Source organism: Phascolarctos cinereus, unplaced genomic scaffold, assembly GCF_003287225.1.
Source record: "Phascolarctos cinereus isolate Bilbo 61053 unplaced genomic scaffold, phaCin_HiC Scaffold_726;HRSCAF=1367, whole genome shotgun sequence".
NCBI lineage: Eukaryota > Metazoa > Chordata > Mammalia > Diprotodontia > Phascolarctidae > Phascolarctos > Phascolarctos cinereus.
The window spans coordinates 305,125,114-305,142,662 of record NW_027556098.1 but is presented as its reverse complement, the minus strand read 5'-3'; the positions used below and the strand labels follow the sequence as shown (position 1 = coordinate 305,142,662).

General features: G+C 39.1%; 1 long non-coding RNA gene across 4 annotated transcripts in view; it reads right to left on the bottom strand.

Moving 5' to 3' along the window:
• Positions 1-16,693, bottom strand: part of LOC144458202 (uncharacterized) — an 83,531-nt gene extending 66,838 nt beyond the window's left edge. For 3 of the 4 annotated variants that reach the window (XR_013487766.1, XR_013487765.1, XR_013487767.1), the window contains exon 1: positions 16,525-16,693. This is a non-coding gene — a long non-coding RNA (uncharacterized LOC144458202). Of the gene's footprint in view, positions 1-15,352; positions 15,453-16,524 lie in introns of those variants that run through there. The other variant, XR_013487768.1, reaches the window with a different exon arrangement.
• Between the last annotated feature and the right edge of the window lie 856 nt (positions 16,694-17,549).

Sequence of the window (17,549 nt, the reverse complement as noted above, 5' to 3'; positions counted from 1 at the left end):
TCTCTATAAAATGAGAAGAAAGGAATAGATGGTCTCTAAGGTCCTTTCTAGCTCTAAATCTGTGACTTGTGTAGAGAATAAGGGCAGGAAGACAAGTCAGGAAATCAATGTGATGGTTCAGGGGAGAGGCAGTGAGGCCTAGATTCATATGGCAGCATGAAAAGATGGTAGCAATGGAAAAGAAGGAATGTGTACACAGATATGGAAAATATTATAGAGTAAAAGGAGACAGAATCTGATGACTGATGGGATGTGACTGGTGAAGGGAATCAGAGAAAGGGGATTTCAAGGCTGGATTATTGAATGATAGAGGAATAGGCAAGAACAGAAACACGCAGGCCCAGAGGGAGCTGGATTTGGCTGAAAAATAATTTTGTTTTAGACATGTTGAATCTAAGGTCACTATGGGTCACTCAGCTGAAGGTGACCAGAAGGCAAAGAGAGGTCCTGAACAGAATCTCAGAAAAGAAGTCAAGGCAGGAGATGTAATAATGATAGTAAAATAACAGCTCATGTTTTTATAATGCCTTAGCAGTCACAAAATACCTTTTATACAGCAAAAATCTTGTTATCCTCATTTTATAGCTGAGGAAAATGAGGCTAAGAGGAATTAAGTAATATGTCCAGGGTTACACAGCTTATAAATACATGAGGTGAAATTCAGACCCAGATCTTTCCGACTTCAAATCCAATTCTCTATTCCCTATGCTACATTGCTTCCTTTAAGTATCAAATGCTACAGTGGTTAAGATAGACAAAGAAAAAAAGGTCATGGGTTTTAATGATCAGGAAATCAAGGAAAAACTTGTATCTATTCCATGTGCCAATGTTACCAACCTATGAATAAATATATATAGATAGATAGGTATACAGATATAGCTTATGCCAACATCATCTCCACTCCCATAGTAAAATTATTAATAGTTGCCTGCAAAAAGATACCTCTGACCTCTTACTCTGAAGAGGCATGAAAAATAGAGGCAGAGAGAAATGGGACTCTTGCATTTCTAAGCCCACATGGAGAGAAGTGAGGGAATAAGCATTAATATAGCACAGGAGAGAGCCAGGGGACCTCAGGTGGTGGAAGGAAAATGTAGAACTAGCGACCAACCAACAATCCTAGGTAGAGAAGAAAAAGTCTGACTCGGGAAGATATCTGACAAGCTGGAATACATCTAAAGGTGGGTGACTAGAATAGTCAATTAGTCAATCAGTCAATAAACATCTATTAAGCACCTCTATGTGCCTGCACTGTGCTAAGCACTGGGGATACAAAGAAAGGCAAAAGATAGTCCTTTCTCTCAAGGAGCTTATATTCTAATGGGGGGAAACAACACACAACAGGAAACTAAAAGGGGTGGGCCAGGAAAGGGAAGGTATTGAGCACAGAAAATGATAGAAAAGTCCATAGGAGTACAAGAAGGTAGGAAATGAAGTCCTAGGTGACCTCCTTAAATGGAGGTTCTCCATTTAAAGAGAGGGGCCACAAGGGCATAGGATACTGAAAGGTGTGAGTTCCAAGGATGAAATGATCTTCCAGGATGAGGAGGTTTCTGGGGTACAATGGAGAAGTCAAGAGGAGTGCAACCAAAAGGCTAGTGAGAAGAGTGGAGAGTATGTCACAAAAAAGAACAGTTGAAGAGATTGGAAATGTTTAAATGGAAAAAGACTTGAAGTGGGTAGATAGAGACATGATAGTTGTCTTAGAGTATTTGATTGGCTGACGTATGGCTGGCACAACAATACGGCGGCTACTAGCCAACCTATACTTAACTCTGGCACCCTGTTAGTTCAAGTTCAATGTTGGGATGAATGAAGCACTTGTAAGTCATTAAATAGTTAATAAAAGGAGGTTTACTTAGCTCTAACAGAACAAGGACATCCAAACAAGAATACAGTTAACATGTAACAGCTATAAAAGCAACTCACTCTTGTCTCCATATGAAAACACGTCTAGTACAGGGTGTGATGACCTGAATGGTCTTCTGGCATCCACAAAGTCAGAGAAGCCTCAGCCCCATGCAAGTGAGTGGGATGTTTTGTACCCCTAGGTAACCAAGGTGAAGCCACATCAGCACAGCCAGAGGTCATCAGGAAGCTTGTGCCTTGCTCTGTACCCAACCAAATCAATTCCTGGCTTTATTGACTCTTCCTAACCAATGTGGGATGGAGAGGGGGAAGGCAAAAACCCTGGGAGATACTGGAACCATTATATCCCCACATGACAATCATGGCAGAACCTGTGTGACCACCAAGGCAACACCAAGGAGAACATTCTACTAAGCGGCCGACCTCAACAATATTGTTCTCACCTACACAGTACTCTGCCTGACTCTTCTGTGACTGCAAACTCTCAATCCTTCTTACTCTCCCATTCTCAGGAAATTTGAATCTCTGATGGACTAAGAGTAAATATTCCCCATCCCCAATTCCCATTGCCCATTCTTTCATACCTATCCAACCCAGTTCTCACCCCTCTCACCTCTTCTGTGTCCTTTGGCATATCTGTTCCATAATTAACAGACTGCTTAATTTTAGGTCTCCTATCTCTTGGCACTCACTGAGACTGTCCCCAGGTAATAATGCATTCTTGGCCATCTTTCCTAGTCCTGCTTGTGCCTTCTCTCATACTCCTCAACATTATGTTCCTAGAGGGAGAACTAGCATAGCCCATGTTTGCACTTTTTTTTCCCCCAGACTCTCCTTCTGTCATTAACACTCAGCAACTTTTCCCTCTTTAAGGCTTACTCTCTACATATTTATCACTGACTTCAGACACTGTTGAATATTATATATTGAATTTCAGAACACTCTCAACCAGGTGGTGCAGTGGATACATGGACTCAGGAAGACCTGAGTTCAAATTCAGTCTCAGACATTTAATATAATTGTGTGATCTTGGACAAGTCACTTAACCTCTGTCTGCCCCAATTTCCTCAACTGTAAAATGAGGATATTAATAATACTACCTCCCAGGGTTGTTGTGAGGATCAAATGAGATAATATTTGTAAAAGTGCTTAGAACAGTACCTGGCACTTGCTCTTATTCCCCTTCCCTTTCCTCTTTTTCTCTTTTCTCAAGAAGTTCAACATTTGGCTCCATGTCTACCTTTCCACCTCAACTTTTGCCCTTGTATTAGAGAACTGAAAATATATTTTTATATTCCTTGAAATATTCTACAATATACTCAACTCTTATGACCTGCTTCTTCACTCTACCTAATCTATACATAAGGATGGTCATACCCATCTCTGGATCTTGCCATCATCCACAATTGTTCTACTCCCAAGATACAGACTCTGAAATTTCCTTTATCTGATCCTTACCTCCTATCATTCCATCTCTCCCTATCCCTTACTCCTCCTAAACCTTCATCCTCCCATGACTTCTAATTCCTCCACTTGTCAGTACTTCCCAGACCATCATGCCCACTCTGGCTTCACTTTTCTCCCTCCACAAACTTGACCCTTTAATTCAGTCAACTACACTGTCTTCTACTTTTGAATCCTTGTTCTCTGTCATATTGCCTTTCTGTCTTGCCAACTCTAGTCTGAATTTTTCTCACTATTGCCTCTTCTCCTATTCATGTGCTTCTAAATGATTCTGAAAGAATGCATAAAAACATGTTAACTGAGTCTACTACAAACTTGTTATATAATTTCAAATGGGTCCTCTCAGTAGCAAATCAACCCTTTGACTCCTCCCTAATTGATTCTCCACCCCATTCCCCACAGTGGTCATGCCAAACCTTCTCTTTTTTCATGGAGCCTCCCTCACCACCCCTCCCCCCACTTTCACAGTGGAAGAACTTGCTTCATACTCTACTGAGAAGACAAAGAGCATTCATTATGAATTCCCTCTTCTTCTCTTCTTTACATCCTACAATCCCATCATCCTCCCATCTCTCCTTCATGATTCCAGTCAAATGAAGTGGTAGTCCTTCTTTTCACTAAGGTCAACCCTCTACATTCACCCTCGATGACACCACCTCCTGTCTTCTCCAGAAGACTGCCCCACAAAAATCCCCTCTCTCTATTTAATCTTCAATATCTATCAACTGACTCCTTCCCTGCTCCCCAAATTACTGAATCTTCCTCATCAAGAAAAAGACTCTCATTAGACCCTTCTATCCCCTCATCAAGTTATTATGAAATATCTCTCCTCCCTTTTACAGACAAAATCCAAACTCTCCAATGTTATCAATGAACTCTTAATTACAAAATCCAATAACTTTTTCAGGCAGTTAGGTAGTACAGCGGATAGAGCATCAGGCCTGGAGTCAGGAAGACTCATCTTCCAGAGTTCAAATACAGCCCTAGACACTTACTAACAGTGTGAAGCTGGGCAAGTCACTTAACCTTATTTGCCTCCATTTCCTCATCTGTAAAATGAGCTGGGGAAGGAAATGGCAAACCACTCCAGTATCTTTTCAAAAACCCCAAATGGGGTCATGAAAAGTTGGACCCAACTGAAAACAAAACAACAACAAACAACAGTGATTTTTTTCAAACTGACTCTGTTTGACTTCTATACAGCATTTGAGACATTTAATGACCGCCTCCTCTTAGATACTCCCTCCTCTATGGGTTTTTGTGATACTGCTCTCCCTTAGCTCCCTACCTACTTGTCTGCCCAGTCCTCAGGCACTATTGCTCAGTCATCCCACGCAGCATCTCTCCAGGTGTACCTCAAGGCTCTGTCTGTAGCCTTCTTGGGTTTCTATGCTGATGATTTCCAGAGCTATACATTCCAGTGCCATTTCTTTTCTGAACTACAGTACCATATTGCTGTTGTTTAGTCATTCAGTTGTGTTCAACTCTTTGAGACCCTCAGACTTGCCCATGAGGTTTTCTTGGCAAAGATGCTGGAGTTATTTATCATTTCTTTCTCCAGTGTGTCCACACTTTACAGATGAGGAACTAAGACAAACATGGGTTAAGTAACTTGCCCAGGATCATGTAGCTAGTAAGAGTCTGAAGCCAGATTTGAACTCGGATCTTCCTGACTCCATCCGGACTCTATCCACTGCACCTCCTAGCTGCCCCAACACAGTCCTACACTACCAGCTGCTTACTGGGCATTTCAAAATAGATATTCCATGAGCATCTCAAACTCAACAGATCCAATTCAGAATTCTTTATTCTACCCAGAAAATCCATCCCCGTTCTAACTCTTCTTATCTCTTGACGAAACTATTATCCTTCTAGCATGTTTGTAAGGTCTGTGTCGTCCTTAGCTCCTTGGTCATTTGTAGTGGGCATAGCCAATGCCAGACTTTGTTGTTTGTACCTCAGCATTTCTCGTATAGGTCCCCGTCTTTTCTTTGACATGGCCACCAGCCTTACCCAGGCCCTCATCCCTTCTTGCTTGGACTTTTGCAATGGCCTTCAAGTTGGTCTCCCTGCCTCAAATCTCTGCCCACTCCAGTGCATCCTCCACAGAGCTGCCAAAGTGAGTTCCCTAAAGCACAGGTCTAGCCACGCCACTTTCTCCTCAATAAACTCTAGTTCCTTCCTATTACCTAGAGGATCAATTATAAACAACTTTGTTTTGGCATTTGAAGCATTTCATGACCTTATCCTGACCTACCTTTCCAGTCTGAAAACATATTATTCTCTATCATGCAAACTATAGTTCAGCCAAGCTGACCTTTTGACTATCCCTCATAAATGGCACTCCATTGCCTGTCTACATAATTTTGTACTAGTTGGCCCCAATGTCCTGAATATACTCCCCACCTCCTCCTCTTAGAATTGTTTTTTTTTTTCCCAAGGCTCAACTCATATGCTACCTTATACATGAGGCCCTTGTTCTCCTAGTTCCTAGTGCTTTTTCAAAAAAAAAAATCTTTTAACTATTTTTTTGTATCTTTTAAATATACCTCTGTATGTTCAGTCAGTCCCTCTTAACCAAATCGTAAACTCTCTGGGAGCAAGGACTATTTTGCTCTTACCTTTGTATCCCTAGGACCTAGCATATTGCCTGGGACATAGAAGGCAAATAATTGGTTGATTGGTGATTGATGGAAGATTGATTAAACTTATTCTACATGGCATCAGAAAGTAGTAATCATAATTAGAAGTCATAAGGGTAGGAGGTGGAGCCAAGATGGCAGAATAAGGGCAGGGACTCACCTGAGCTCTCCCCCAAACTCCTCCAATTACCTTTAAATGATGACTCTTACAAAATTCTAGAGTGGCAAAACCCACAAAAAGATGGAATAAAACAATTTTCCAGTCTAAGATTACTGAGAAGGTCAGCAGGAAAGGTCTGTTGCACTAGGGTAAGAGAGGAGGACAATCCGATGCAGACCACACCAGTGTAGACTGGGTCCCAGAAAGCCAGAAGCAGAACTCAGGGTGCATGAATTTGTGGCAGCAGAGGCAGTTTCCAGACATCTCTGCCCACAGATGTCAAAGACAACTTAGAAGGTCAGCAGGAAAGGTCTATTGCACCTGGGTGACAATGGAACACAGTTGAGCGCAAGCTACACCAGCACAGCCCTGGCCCCAGAAAACTGGGAGCAGGCCTTGGGAAAAAATGAATCAGCAGTGACAGTGGAGTTCTTAGCCCACAGATGATAAAGAGCTCAAACAACTGGTCAGAAGGAGATTCCAGGGGGCTCTTTGCTGCCACTTTATTGATTTGCCCATACTCGGATCCAGGTCTCAGTCCTGGGTGGCAGTCTCAGGGTGAGGAGGAGCACTAGCACACCAGAGCTTATAGCCACAGTGGAGCAAGGACCCTCCTCACAGTTCCAGGACAGAAAAGAGTACTTGTGGTCACTCACAGACCAGAGCACAGGCCAGGAGAGGAGTAAACACCTCTCCTTAGATCATACCACCTTGGAAGAAGTTAAAAATTATAGGTCCCTAGAAATATCTTTGAAAACAGCTACACAAAATCTCTGAGGTTTGGGACAGTGCACCATCCACCCTGGAAGTAGAGCCCTACTTTAGCAAAGAGGTAAAAGTCAAGTAATAGTCTGGGGAAATGAGTAAACAACAGAAAAATATCTGACTAGAGAAAGTTACTACGGTGACAAAGAAGATCAAAATACACACTCAGAAGAAGATAACAAAGTCAAAGCTCCTACATCCAAAGCCTCCAAGAAAAATGTGAATTGGTCTCAGGCAACGGAAAACCTCAAAAAGGATTTTGAAAATCAAATAAGAGAGATAGAGGAAAAATTGGGAAGAAAAATGAGTGGTACAAGAAAATCATGAAAAAGAGTCAACAGCTTGCTAAAGGAGACACAAAAAATACTGAAGAAAATGACACCTTAAAAAACAGAATAGGCCAAATGGTAAAAAGAGGTACAAAAAGCCATTGATGAGAAGAATGCCTTAAAAAGCAGAATAGACCAAATGGGAAAAGAGACACAAAAATTCACTGAAGAAAAAAAACTTCTTTAAAAAGTAGAATTGACCAAATGGATAAGAAGGTCCAAAAGGTCACTGAAGGAAATAATGCCTTAAAAATTAGGATTGAGCAAATGGAAACTAATGACTTTATGAGAAATCAAGAAATAATAAAACAAAACCAAAAGAATGAAAAAATAGAAGACACTGAAATATCTCATTTGAAAAACAACTGACCTGGAAAATAGATCCAGGAGAGATAATTTAAAAATTATTGGACTACCTAAAAGCCATGATAAAAAAGAGCCTAGACATCATCTTTCAAGAAATTATCAGGGAAAACTGCACTGATATTCTTGAACCAGAGGGTAAAATAGAAATTGAAAGAATCCACCAATCACCTCCTAAAAAAGATCCCAAAATGAAAACTCTTAGGAACATCATAGCCAAATTCCAGAGCTCCCAGGTCAAGGAGAAAATATTGCAAGCAGCCAGAAAGAAAAAAAATTCATGGCACCACAATCAGGATAACACAAGATTTAGCAGCTTCAACATTGAAGGATCAGAGGGCTTGGAATATGATTTCAAGAGGGCAAAGGAACTAGGATTACAACCCAGAATTACCCACCTAGAAAAACTGAGTATAATCCCTTTGGGGAAAAATGGATATTCAATGAAATAGAGGACTTTTAAGCATTCTTGATGAAAAGACTAAAGCTGAATAGAAAATTTGACTTTCAAATACAAGACTGAAAAGAAGCATATAAAAGTAAATAGGAAAGAGAAATCATAAGGGACTTAATAAGGTTAAACTATTTGCATTCCTACATGGGAAAATGATACTTGTAACTCATAATAACTTTCTCATTATTAGGACAGTTAGAAGGAGTATAAATAGACAGAGGACACAGGTGTTAGTTGAATATGAAGGGATGATATCTAAAAAAAGAAAATTAGGTAAGAGAGGAATGTACTGGGAGAAAGGGAAATGGAAGAATAGAATGGGGTAAATTATCTCACATAAAAGAGGCAAGAAAAAACTTTTTTAATGGAGGGGAAGATGGGGAGATGAGGGGAAGTGAGTAAACCTTACTCTCATCAGAACTGGCTCAAAGAGAGTATAACATACACACTCAGTTGGGTATAGAAATCTTTTTTACCCTACAGAAAAGTAGGAGCAGAAGGGGATAATAGAAGGGCAGGAGGTGATAGAAGAGAAGGCACATTGCGGTAGGGATAGTCAGAAAGAAAACACTTCTGAGGAAAGACAGGGTGAAAGGAGAGAGAATAGAATAAATGGGTGGAGGAATAAGCTAGAGGGAAATAAAGTTAGCAATAGTAACTGTGAAAAAAATTTTGAAGCAAGTTTCTCTGCTAAAAGCCTCATTTCTCTTCCCATTTTTTTTTCCTTTTTTAGGCAATTGGGGTTAAGTGACTTGCCCAGGGTCACACAGCTAGTAAGTATCTGAGGCCAGATTTGAACTCAGGTCCTCCTGAGTCCAGGGCTGGTGTTCTATCCACTTTACCACCTAGCTGCCCTTTCATTTCTCAAACATATAGAGAATTGAGTCAAATTAAAAAATTAGAGCCATTCCCCAATTGATAAATGATCAAAAGATATGATCAGTTTTCAGATGAAGCAATCAAAGCTATCTATTGCCATGTGAAAAAAAAATGCTCTAACTCATTATCAATTGGAGAAATCCAAATTAAAACAAATCTGCAGTACTACCTCATACCTATTAGGTTGGCTAGTAGGGCAGAAAAGGAAAATAACAAATGGTAGAGGGGATGTGGGAAAAAATGAGACATTAACACACTATTGGTGGAGTTGTGAACTGATTCAACTATTCTGTAGAACAATTTGGAACTATGCCCAAAGGGCTATAAAACCATGCTTACTTTGACCTAGCAATACAATTACTAGGTCTGTATCCCAAAAGAGACAAAAAACAAAAAGGAAAAGGACATAGGCAAAAACCAGAAAAGCAGGGGTTTTATGCACTATACACATAGACCAGAACAGTAAAATTAGGAAAATATTATGATGTAATTAAACGGCACAGATCCTTTGGAAACTTTTAAGTATTAAATAATTACTGTGGGAAAGAAGAAATTGTAAATAATAATAATAGTAGACTACATTAAATATAATGACAGGACAGATATCATAGGCCCAATCTACAACAAATAACAAATTAGTGCACAAAAGGCAAAAGGATAGCCATGAATGCCTATATCAACAAAAAGGTAGAAGAAAAAAATGAACATTTTGAATTCATACCTAAAACACCTTCAAAAATAACCAACCAATGATACACACACATGCAAAAAGATATCACTAAGATCAGAACAGAAATCAATAGAACAAAATATATTTTGAAAAGTTGAACTGATAAATCTAAGAACTATTTTTGGAAGGCTTTAACAAAATTGATAAATTATTTGCAAGAAAATCTAATTTTAAAAAAAGCAAACTCTAATTGCCGAAATTAAAAATGAGAAAAGAAAGATAAGGAGAAAAGAAATCAAAAAAGTTACATCAAAGATTAGTACACACAGCTCTATTTAGAAAATATGGATATATAGAAGTGTAAAGTACTCAAATTAACAAAATAAGTTGTTGTGATCAATAATATGCCAATAGCAGGAAAGAGTAGATCATTAAAGAGCTGCCCTGCAAAATGACACTGGGCCTGAAGAGGTTCCATCAAATATAATTCCTATACTCTAAAAACTGCTTTAAAACATAAAGAATTATGGTGACTGCCCAAATCTTTTGATTGGGCAAATACGCAAAGTTAAACTGAGAGAGAGAAAAATACCATAGACCAATATGTTTAATGTATATTGGTACAAAAATTCAAAACAAAATATTTGCAAATATATTTTTAAAATATCCATCATGACTAAGCAACATAGCTAAACGGGAATGAAAAGCTAACAATACCAGGAAAATAATCAACATAAGACATCCTATTAAGATAAAAATAAAGATCACATGACCATGCTATTAAATTCAGAGAAGGCTTTTGATTAAAATTCAAGCTTCTTTTAAGTTTAAATACCAGTATAGAAAGATCTTTTCATAGTGATAAAAACACATCTCTAAAGTTATGAGCTAATATCATATACAGTTGAGAACCACTAGAGGCAATCTCATTAAATACACTTATTAGGCAAGGGTGTCCATTTTCATCACTCCTATTTAACAGTTTTAGGAACCTTTAAAATAGCAATAGCTGACAAATCAACAAGCATTTGTTAAGCACCTACTTTGTGCCAGGCATTTGTACTAAGCACAAGAGGTATCCAAAGAGAGGCAAAAAAGAGTTTCTGCTGCCAAGGAGCTCTTATTCTAATGGGGTAGACTATATTCAAATAATTAAGTGCAAGCAAGATGTGTACAGTAGAAACTGGAGAGAGGGTCAAAGGAAACCTCCAGCATTAAGAAGGTCTTAGGAGACGGTGGGGTTTTCGCTAAGCCTTATGGAAAGCCAAGGAACATCAAGAGGCAGAGATGAGGAGAGAAAGAATACCAGGCATGGGGGACAGCCAGTGAAAATTCATTGTCAAGAAGTAGAGTGGTTTGGGGTGCTTTTGGAGAGGAAATAAAAGGAAACTAGTGTCACTGTATTGAGGGGGGAAAGAGTTTAAGAGAATAGCAAAGTTGAAAAAGGGGAAGGTTACGGAGGATTTAAAAGCCCAAAAGAATTTCCTATTTGATCCTGGTGATAATAGGGGGGCATTGGAGTTTAGTGAATGGGGGAAGAGTGTGACACAGTCAAATCTGTGCTTTAGGAAAATCAATTTGACAGCTAAATGGAGGTAGACTGGAGTGGACAGAGACTTGAGTCAGAGAGACCAACCAGCTAGTTATTGTAATAGTCTAGGCATGAGGTGATAAAGGATTGCACCAGGGTGTTGGCAATGTCAGAGCAGCGAAGGAGACATATAATAGAGACGTTATAAAAATAAGATCAACAGAAGTTGGCAACTGATTGCACATGGAGGGGGGGGTGAAAGAGTAAGAAGCCAAGAATAACACCTAGGTAGTGAGCCTGAGTGACTGGGGCAGTGGTGGAGGGAAGCTAGCAAGAGCGGAGAGTTTAGGGGAAATGATGACGAGTTCAGTTTTGGATATGCTGAGTTTAATGTGTACATGACATTCAGTTTGAGATGTCAAATGGGCAGCTGGAGATGAGAGAATAGAGATCAGGGCTAGATAAACAGACCTGAGTATCATTGGCATAGAGATGATAATAAAATGCAAGGAAGCTGATTAGATCACCAAGTAAAACAGATAGAGGGACAAGGGAAGAGGTCCCAAGCAGAGCCTTGAAGGACACATATGGTTAGCAGGTGCAACCAGGATGAAGATAAGGAAAGGAAACAGAAAAGGAGTGGGTCAGACCAAGAGAAGGAGAACCAGGAGAAAACACAAAAACCAAAGAAAAGAAAATGTTAAGATGAGGGTAATCAAAAATGGTCAACAGTATGAAAGGCTGCAGAAAGGTCAAGGGTGAGGACTTGAAAAAAAGGCTTTTGCCAATTAAGAGATCATTGTATACATAAGAGTAATCAAGTGGCTAAGCACTGGCAATTTAAAAGTTAAAATGTCTATTTGCCAGTAGCATGATAGAAAATGTTAGTCAGCTAAAAAAAAATAGCTGCATGTAATGGTTGACTGTGGATAGAGAGTCAGGAAGACTTGGGTTCAAGTCTTCCTCTGGACATATGCTTGCCCTGTGACTCTAAGTCAATCACAACTTCTTAGTATCCTAAGCAACTTTCTAAGACCACAGGTTACAGAGCAGTTACTCATCTGCACTGATAGAGATAATTTACTCAGAGGGAATTCCCTATGCCAGTGAAAAGGCAGGTACTAGCAAACAAACAAATAAACAAAGAGATTAGATAGCTCGATAGATGAACAAATAAACATTTAAATAAATAAATGCCTTTAGTAAAATAGTATGATAAAAGCCAGTTCCCCCCAATTTTTTTTTCTTTATACCACCAAGAATCAAGGCAAACTAATGGAAAGAAAAGGTGGAGTTTAAAATTGTCCAACCTACAATAAAAGAAACTGAGGCAGAGCTCTGAGCCAAAGGCACTTTATTAAAGGGCCCGTGGTCCCCTCTAATGAAGTGGACCCCGATCTCCTCACAATCTAAGATGTCTCCTTATTTTTATAAAGTTTGACACCAGATTTGATACTTGAACACTCTAGAGTGGCTACACAACATACAGAATCCTATTAGTTGATAGACCTTGCTTCAAAAGCTAAAAATTAAAATGGGCAAGGCAAGAGTCGTCTCAAGTGACTGAGTGGTCATAAGATGCTCATGTTGAGCAAGAAAGGGTGGTCTGAAGGTACAAAAATAAGTTGAGGGACTTTGGGGGACTTTCCAAAGAATCAAGGCATCCCACCCATGCTGGGTTTGGATGCAGAATTGTGAGAAAACAGGGGGCAGCTAGGTGGTACGGGGGATAGAGCACTGGCCCTGAAGTCAGGAGGACCTGAGTTCAAATCCGGCCTCAGACACATAATACCCACTAGCTGTGTGACTCTGGGCAAGTCACTTAACCCCAATTGCCTCACAAAAAAAAAAAAAACACATTTCTCCACACAGAGAGAAAGAAGTATGGAGTCTGAATGCAGATAGAAGCATACCATTTGTTCTCCTTTTCCTTTGTTTTGATTTATTACTTCATCCTCATGGTTTCTCTCATTAGTTCTAATTGTTCTTTATATCATGACTAATGTGAAAATATGCTTAACAAGAATGTATACGTAGAAGCTATATTAGATTGTATATCTGGGGCGGAGAAGTAGGAGGAAGAGAAAATTTAAAACTCAAAATCTTATGGAAGTGAATATTGAAAACAAAAAACAAATTAATTAATTATCAAAAAAGAGAATTGTGAGTAAAACAGGATAGAGATATCTTTGTCAGCATTCTTGTGGTTACACAACTGAGCTTCATAACTGGTAAACAAATAGTGAACACTACATTAAAGTTTGAGGCTGGCTATAAAGGCCTACTAAAAGAATCTATCTTATCTAATTATCCCTATATGATTTATGTAAAATATCAAATTGATTAATACTGATTGGAATAGAGTAGGGATCCAAATGAATCATTTCTCACAAGAAATAAAATGTCAAATATTGCCATATTAACTTATCAGGCATACAAGAGATTTATACAAAGACAACTTCAAAAATATTTTGAGAACAATCAAGGAAGAACTGAACAGGAGTAGATACCTCCACTGTTCATGATTGGGTTGAGCAAATATAATAAAAATGGCAATAATACATATTTAATGCAATACCAATAAGTTATTTTATAGAATTATGAATTCTAAATGGATAAATTATTTTAATATCTTTTTAAAATAATAAAACTAGAAAGACAAGGAATTATTCATTTGCCTTATTTATGGAGAGGAAGGAAATTTTTTCTATCAAACAGAGAAATAACTGGAAACAAAATTGATAGACTATATTATATAAAGATAAAATGATTTTGTGCAACAAAAAAATTCTATTCCTAAAATGAAAAGAAATAGACTCTGGAAAATGAGCACTAAATATGTCAGATAAAAATCTGATATCCAGCATACATAAGGAATTAATACATGTCTATGCTTCTAGTAAATCATATTCTCTGATGAAGCAATAGGCATAACAATACATATATATAGTCATACATATATGGACGTAGGGCAGCTGGGTGGCAGGTAGTTGATAGAGTTGATAGAGTGCCAGGCTTGGGGTCAAGAAGATTCATCTTCCTGAATTCAAAGCCAGCCTCAGACACTTACTTGCTGTGTGACCATGAGCAAGTCACTTAACCCTGTTTGCCTGTTTCCTCATTTGTAAAATGAACTGAGCTGGAGAAGGAAATGGCAAACTCCTCTAGTATCTCTGCCAAGAAAACCCCCAATGGGGTCAGGAAGAGTCAAACACGACTGAAACAACTGAACAACAACAACTTCTGGCTTGTAAGGCCAGCTTCCTATCCACTACATTACATTGCCTTGTGCATATACATATGTGTGTGTTGTGTATATATGCATAAATAGGCACGCACAGCTAGCTATATCCAAGGCATGATACTCATCTGGTGGCAGCATATCCAAATTACAAAGTATCTAAGAGGTAAGAAGCATGCTCTTGGTGCCGACTTTGCAAGCGTAGATAAACAAAGGTCTATGGGTCCAGATAAAGAAGAATGTCCTAACAATTCAAACTTTCTACCAATTGAACAGATTTCTTCACAATCTAGTGATTTCTCTATCACTGAAAGGGTTCAAGCTGAGGCTAGAAGGATGATAGCTTTAGATCTGGTAGAAACCTTGAAGATCATTTAATACAATCCCCTTGTTTTACCTATGAGGAAACTGAGGCCCAGAAAAGTTAAGTAATTGACTCTACATCTAGCCCTCCTATCACTATAGTGCTTTCCTGGAAAACTATTTGTTAGAGATTTTATGGAATGATCTTTTCATATGTCATAAGGAGTTGAACTAGAACACTGCAGGGGTCCCTTCCAACTCTGAAAGCCCATGATTCTTTGAGGAAACATCACAGGCACAGCCTGAAAGGTTTGGTTAATGGTGATATATGGGAGAGACACAGAGCAAATAGGGGTCATGAAACCACCAGCCACATTCAAGGAGCCAGGAAAAAAAAAAGGAAAAAAAAAGTAAGCTATGTTTCCCTGCAAATGATGTGCTGTGACAACTTCGGCTCCTTAATAACCCAGAAACACATACATACGCACATAGTACCAGGGTTTAATTAACACACTAGAGAAAACAAATGCTAATAATTGATTACTGCATGAGAATGAGGCATGAGAGAATTACGGAGCTGAGTTTTCTCCTGGCAAGCTTCCTTTGCAGCAGTGATTAGAACATCATAGTTTCCCCAAAAGAATCATGCACAAAAATGCTCCCAATCCAAATTGATTCTTACCTTTAATTCACTGGTGATGTAAATAGACTGTCTATTAAAAGAACAATCGAATCTCTGAGTTAAAACGTACTTTGGAGGTCACTGAGCCCATCTTTTACATGATACATGGATCTGCTTCTATGGTTTCTCCAATCAGCAGTTGTCTAGGTTCTGCTTGCACAGACAGCAACCCATTGTATTTAGTGACATTTTTTCTTACTGTTGCAATACTCCTAATTCTCTGTTTATCTAGTATATCCTAGTTGTTCATCCCTTGATTACTTAATTCTTATTTCTTCGTGATTTATTTAATTATATCCCCTTTCAGCAGCCATTACTGAAATAAGCATTGGTCTATGTCTTGTCACCACTAACTTAATATTGATTGATAATGATCAATAATAGCATTGATATAGTGCTTTAAGTTTTGCAAAGTGTTTTACAAATATCATCTCATTTTATCTTTACAACAGCTCTGGGAGGTAAGTGCTATTATTAACCTCATTTTATAGATGAGGAAACCAAGACAAAAGAGTTAAGGGGCATATTTCCCAAGATCACAGAGCTAGTAAGTGTCTGAAGCCAATCTGAACTTGGGTCTTCTTGACTTCAGGTATAGCACTACAGCAACCTACTCTTGGTTGCTATAATCTTAAGATCAGAATTCTGGAATCTCAGAGATAGAAGGGAATAGAGTTCTCATCTAGTCCAGTTTGCCCATGAATAGAAATCTCTCTAACATAAAGTAACCACTTAGCCTCCCCGTGAAGGCTACCAATGCCCAAGTCTTCACTGACTCCTAAGATTGCCTATCCCATTTTGGAATAGATGTAATCATCAGAAAATCCCACCTGGCATCACAGCCCAAATCTTGGCAACTTTATTCATTTTTTCCAATTCTATTCTAGAGGCTCAAGGAGAACCAAATGAGTCTAGAGAGAGAGTGCTAAGCCTGGAGTCAGAAAGACTCATCTTCCTGAGTTCAAATCTGGCCTCAGATGCTAACTTCGTGACCCGGACAAGTCACTTCACCCTGATTGCCTTGGTCCCTCATCTGTAAAATGAGCTGGAGAAGGAAATGACAAACTACTCCAGTATCTCTGCCAAGAAAACCCCAAATGTGGTCATGAAGAGTCAGACACAACTGAAACAACACAAATACATCATCCTCTCCCTTGCCCTTTCCCACTTACATATCAAGTCCAAATTCAACTTCTTCAGTGCCTTCCAATAACATATTCACCACCTTGTCACTCTCCTCTGAATACATTCTAGCTTGAGTTGGAATGGACCCTAGCAGTGGTCTAGTTCAACTTTCAACGTCATGAAAAACTCCTCCATAATATCCCTAACCAATAATTATGAAGCAGAACACTGTAGTGGAAGGAGGACTGGCTATGAAATCAGAGAACTTCTCCAAATGGACTCCACCCCACACTTCCTTGAATGTAATACCAAGAATGGGACCTAATACTCCTCCACATGTGATCTAATCAGGGCAGAGTATGGTGTGATCACCACCTCCCTCATTCTGAACATTATGGCAGTCATCCTCACATTTTTTGGCTGCCATTTTACAGGATTGACTCAGTGAGTTTGAATCCAACTCTTACTCTAAGTGCTAATAACTCTCTCCTCCTGAAGCCCCACAAAGTTAACAGCGTAAGCACTCTCCCAACCCCATCCACATCATTGCCCCAACTTCACCCTAACTTTAGAATCTTAGAGTAAAGAAACTCCTTGGAAGAGAAAAAGCATGGGATAGAGGACCTCCTGGGAGTGTTGCTTCTACCTTCAATAGCCTTGTTCAAGTTTCTGGGAGAGGAATCTTCCTGTGCCACTATTCATTGTAAGCCTTAGAAACACAACTTTATGATTTTGGTCCACATCTCTGTTGTCTTCCTAAGATAATAGCCTCCTAAAGGGAAACGACCATATCTATGCAATTCTGCTTGGGACAAACCTAGCCTAGGTAGCTAGGTGGTGCAATAGATACAGGGCTCAACCTGGAGTCAAGAAGACCTGAGTTAAAAATCCAGCCTCAGACATTTCCTAGCTGTGTGTCCCTGGGCAAGTCACTTAATCTCTATTTGCCTCAGTGTCCTCATCTATAAAATAGGGATAATAATAACACTTACCTCCCAGGGTTGTTGTGAGGATCAAATAAGATAGTAATTCTAAAGCACTTAGCACAGTGCCAGGCACATAGTAAACACTA